We start from the raw sequence: 6,000 nt of genomic DNA on the forward strand, positions 1-6,000 counted from the left end.
GAGGCACAGCTTGATATAAATTCAGACTGCAGATTTTCTATCCCCACAGATCTCTATTTATACCTTCCATAGTGGGTGTCACCGGTAGGGTGTTTCTTCTTCCCATGGGGCTGGCTAGTCTTGCTGTTTATGCCAAGAATAATTTCCCAAAGGCAGTTTCCCTCCAGAAATCCAAGTACACAAGGAAGTTAATTTACACTTTAACAGCTAGTTCCAAATATACACTCGCAATGATGTTTCATGAATCATCACCTTTTCTTTATGATGAAAATTTTACAAGAAGAAGCCAGAAAAACACTGCCCTAAATTATATGCAGGGAAGAAATAACGCAACTTATTGCAACAGAAAGCTCTTTATATCTTATTATTTTATTTAAATTTTTATTTTCTCTTTAATAAGCATGTTTTTCATATGAGATGCTGGGCTGTAGATATCAAAGATCAAAGTGAATGAATGAATAAACATGGAGTCATGCTTTAGTAAAGTGAAAATAGTGATGAACCTCTCAGTGGAAAGATCTGAGACATCATGATATAAATATTCCGGTCTCCTCCTAATACTGTGACAGATGCTAGGTCCAATACACTTCTAACAAAGAGAATTGTTAGGCTGTGGAAGTAGAGCAGGAGTTCCCAAACTATAGTCTGTGGATCACTGACGATCCACAAGGAGTACTTGCTGGTGGTCTGTGGAGAGTTGACTGTTTAACTGGTTCCCCTCCTCCTTGTATTCAGCTGAAAACTGCATTAAAATGAGCAAAAAATACATTAAATGCTTTCCTAATGTTACTTTTCCCATGTAAGTAATTGCTGTAGATGCCAGCTGGATGTTTTGTGATGGTGAGTGAAAGGGGAGATGGTCCATGCAGTGGTGAATGGGGGTGGGGTTGTCCATGGACAATTTCCCTGTTAATATTTGTTGTGTGTGTGAAAAAGTCTGGGAACTCGTGAAATAGAGAATGTAAAACTGGACCACTGATAGCACTGGAGGAACAACTGGCTGCCTGCAAGGCGGTGGACTAGGTGTGACCGAATAGGTCGTTTCCATTGCTAATGTCTAAGAATCTATACTGAGCAGGGAAATGAAAGTGAGAAGAGCTGTTCTCATTTCTGAACTGCACGGTAATTGGTGTTAAAACATTCTGATTTGCTCTGAGAGTTTGGACACCACTACCGCTATGAGATACAGGTGGGAACTAGAAGAGGATTCACAGAACTGGCATACTACCGAAAAGGCCAGTAACATTTGCCAAAAGGACATCTTAATGATTGGACGCTTTTCTCTTCAAGTGCACAAAGGCACATCGCAATTTACAAGCAACTATTAGTAGTAATTGGGCTCAGTCTCACCTCCTCCCTCCCCACAGTTAGCTTGTTAAGGGAGAAGTTGTGGTGAACCTTCATTTAGCTGGACTGTGGTGCTGTCAGAGAAGACAGAGAGGGTGTCAGCTGCCACTCCAGAAGAGAAGGGCTTCTTTGCAAAATGATTAGAACTATTCACACCCAGCTGGAACCAGTCAGCTGTGAACAGCTGAGATTCACTAGCGTGAGATATTGTGCCAGGGATCTGGAAGTCCTAACCTAGAGATTTAGGAGCAATCAGGAACTCTCTGTATAAGGAGAGGCTAAATTCCTATATTGTGTTGCCTGAATGAGACAGAGAAAGGGATTCCACATTAGAGAATAAAGGCTTATTGAAAAATTACTTGCTGTTGTGAGCACCTAATTCTCTAAGTCCTTCTCCTCTGGGATCTGAAAGACAATCCCTCCAGATTCATACCTCTCAAACCATCTCCTGTTTCCTGGTAGGAATAGCTATCTGTATTACACAGTTATATGACTCTCATCCCATAATATCCAAGTGCCTCCCAAATCTTGATGGGTTTATCATCATCCCATTCATGTAAATTAGGGGTACTATGATCCCCATTTAAGTGACTGATTTATTTATTTAGATTTCAAATGGTAAAGAGGATGCCTGTCACAAGGCTCTAGATGCCACGTTCATTAATTATGCGGTACATGGAAACCCCCAACTGTATTAAAATAATCATTCCACAGAGAGATGAAGTGACTTCCTCAAGGTCACAGAATGAAACTGTGGCAGAGCCAAGAATTACATGCAGGGCTCCTGAATTAGGCTACGGTGCTACAAACACAGACCAGTCCTCCCTTCAGAAATGTGCCCCACCCACTCCCCAAATGCAAGTCAGCAAAGACACAAACATGAGGAATATTGTAGGAGGAAAAGCTGATTTCCATTGTTTGTGCTCTGGAGTGTAATTGGAGTCAGGGTGAGGCTCCGAGAACAAACAGAAATTAATATAATGCTTTTATTGCTTGAAGCTTTGGTTCTGCTGTGTAGGATCTCTGAAGAAATTAGCCAATAGCTGTCCTCGGTAAGCAGCTTTTGTGGACGGGGTAACATTCTGATCCCTCTTTCAGAGGTATCATTTTACCACAGCAGAGTTCCACTTTCTTGCCAGCACAGCAAACCTGCCTGAATTACATGCAGCACAAACAGAGGTTCATTGTCAATTCCAACTGCAGGATTTTAGGGAGATTTTTGTACATTTGTAGTTAGCGAAAGACTCCGTTGCTTGACGTACAGGCCCTGCCATGGATCCGAGAGGGAAATGCAGTTATGTTCGCTACTCGTAGGGTGACCAGATGTCCCGATTTTATAGGAACAGTCGCGATATTTGGGTCTTTTTCCTTTATAGGCTCCTATTACCCCCAACCCCCGTCCCAGTTTTTCACATTTGCTGTCTGGTCACTCCCAGCTCCGACTCTCTCCTGCTCTCTGTGACAGCAAACTGTCCTTTTGCTTCAAAACTTGCAGCATCATGTGTTACTGTTTTTCCCAGCAAAATGATTAATTTCCTGCTGCACCTTCCCGCCGTCGGCTTTTTATAACAATGGGCAGAGTTAATTTTCAGGACATCTCTCTCTCTCTTTCTCTGTCTGGTTCTTTTGTTCATCAAAAGTCCACTGTAGAATATTTTCTCTCTGAGCCCTGGGTGCTCCATGAGGAGGGTGTGTCCAAACCAGCAGAACTTTCTTTCGTAAGCGTTGCTTCCGTGATGTCTCTGCAACCTTGTTAGACATGATTTTATCTTGTCACTTGTCATAATTACCTTATACAATTTGCATAATAGCTGCCAGGCGTCATCTATTAAATTTTTCCAGTTCTTTGATGTGCAGATGGAGAGTAAGTTGGAAATCAAGACTCTACAGTAACTGTGGACTTTGATTTTTGCATGTGGGTGTGGGATACTGTGCTGATTGCAGTTTTAGTAGTTGCAACCCTTCAAATTCAGACTGTGCCTTTTTATCCGGCTAATGATTTCCTGGTCAGTAATGACCATGTCTGACAAAATTCCAAGCATGTAAATGAAATCATTACCATGCTGAATTTGGCAACACTAGGTCTTAAGTATGCCTTCCAAGGTGCCGGTTTTGTACATTACTTCAGTTTCTCTCACACTGGTGGTTAGTTCGTAGCTTTGAGTTATCTCAGCACATTTGTTAGTGATGAAGTGGAGGTGTGGAGAGCGTGTGCAACAAGAGCAGAATCATCTACTCATAGAAGCTCATCCCTAACCTACTCGATTTCTTGTCTGGAGGCTTTACCTGCTTGCAGAGTCTGCTGATATTTCATGATGCAATAAAAAATCCTGGCATTTACATACTGGGGGCATCATCGTGAATCGATCATCATGGCAAAGAAGAATCCAAAGAAACTTACATTAGGGAATACCAGGAAGAATGAAATGGGAGCGAAGGCAAAGCCGGTTCACCCTCCTTTTATATTTTCTTGCTGGGTTTTGCGTGCAGTGATGGATTGGAATAGGAGACAATGCCGGAGCCTGCAGCTCAACACGGAAATGTACTGGTAGAGCACTGTGTGAATGTGGGAAGTGAGCAACAGAGCTGGGCTATTTAAAGTGCTTCAAACACCAGACAATAGGTGGTCAGTCCAATGCAAGCAGACAGCCAGGTAGATAGATAGATAGATAGATTCTGAAATGATTCTTCTATCTGTATTTAATTTTTTTTAATATTGTACAATACATTTACGATTTGTCATTCATGTGACCACTTTACAGCATTGAACATTTCCAGCCATTGATACTAACACAGTGTTAGACTAGGTGGAGACAATAGACAAGAAGAGGTGTGAATTATAACTATTATTTATTGTTATTTCTATTGCAGTAGCACGTACAGATCCCACACAAGCATAACGGCCGTATTGTACTAGGCACTGGCCAAACAAATAACTTGGGGACAGTCTCAGCCTTGAGAGCTCACAGCCTCAGGGTTGGTAATCGTCAGTTTACACTTACATAAATCTTTACAAATGTTACAAACTGTATAATAAATAAATACAGAAAAACAGATCTACATCACAAAACAGACTTATCTGGAGAAGTTAGAGTATCTACATCGTACCATAAAATACACGAGTATTCAACAAAATCTAGACTCCACATAGTCTTGTATAATTATTTTCAACACCCAGTATTTAATAGATGCTTTTTGCAAACAGTTTGCACTCTGTGTGACTAGTCATCTCCTCTTGATCTCCTCATTCACACCTTGTAGCATCTGTTCATTTGGCCCTAAAGAAATTTCTTTTTGATGATGCTGTAATCCGTATTCATTTCTGCTCCCCCATGAATGGGCTGGTGATTCTGCCTCCCAATGGGATCACAATTCATTTTAACCACAACTGTTGGCATCAATGCTGACAGCTTCCCAAGATCCATTCCGCACTGAGCCTTGAGACTCCTTCCTTGTGCTCAGCCCACACTTCTTCCTTGTTGTTCTTTTTGTCTTCTCCTACTTGCATCTTAGTGCCTTTGCTCACCGAACATCATCACTCCACCTTTAAATTCCTCTTCAAAACATATGGTTTTCAGCCTAAGCCTGTGCCACATCAGTCACCTGCTCGTCATCTCTTGCTGTAATTGTTTGCAGTGAGAAAAGAAAAAAAATCAACGCTTATAAACAGCATTCCTCACATAACATGAATCACGTCTCCTCTATTTGTTGTCACCCTCCTTCATCCCTTCCCTCCTTCATCTTAGTCTGTTGTCATCATTTCCTCTGACTGTCTTATTAGATTAGAAACTTGTTGGGGCAAGGACTGTGTCTTTTATTTCTGTAAAGCATTTTGCACACTTAGCGCTGATGAGCAGCATGGGTTAGTGATCAGAGGGACAGATGAGCCTCAGTAACCTTCGCGTACTGTCTGGGATCAGGGCTCCAGGCATGCTGCACCTCCCAGGACATCAGGTCAGGTCAGCAGATGGATGTCTCTGTTCCCCTCAGAAGGGAGTCCTCAGCCACCACCACCCTACATCTTGTTCTCTTGGGTGTGGGGACTGTGAACCCCCAGCCTTGGGGCAGATGGCTCCTCTTCCTCAGCCTTTGGGACCTGCTCCTCTCTTGCTGTTGGCAGTACAGCATACCAGTTCTTGACCTCAATTGATGGGGGACTTGGGTGGAGGGGTGGATCTTTGCCTACTGCCCAAGCTGGCCAGCAGCTAAGTTTCCTCCCCGCAGAGCACCTGGTTTTCCTTTCTCTTCTGGTGCTGCGATAGTCTTTTCTAGTCAGCTAGCATCCTCCATCTTGATGTCTTCACATGTGTCCTGTTGATGAAGTCCTCATGCTTGGGGATGCTACTCAGACCAGCCACCTCCTCTTGCAGTTCTCCTACCTGCTTCCTGAGGGACACTACCAAGAGACGCCTCTCTCACTCGGTGGTTCCTGCCAGAGGTGCTGGAACAATTTTTGTTGTGGGGGTGCTGAGGGCCATTGAACCAAACTGTAAACCCTGGATCTAATGAAAACTATTTCAAGCCAGGAGGTGAAGCAGCACTCCCAGCACTGATAGTTCAAGCACCTATGGTTTCTTCCACCTGGCTTTCTTTGGCAGGGACATGCAGGCTATATTCCCAGCAACTCAAGACCAGGGACTAAGTAGATACCTC

This window comes from Mauremys reevesii, linkage group 27 (assembly GCF_016161935.1).
Source record: "Mauremys reevesii isolate NIE-2019 linkage group 27, ASM1616193v1, whole genome shotgun sequence".
NCBI classification, from domain to species: domain Eukaryota; kingdom Metazoa; phylum Chordata; order Testudines; family Geoemydidae; genus Mauremys; species Mauremys reevesii.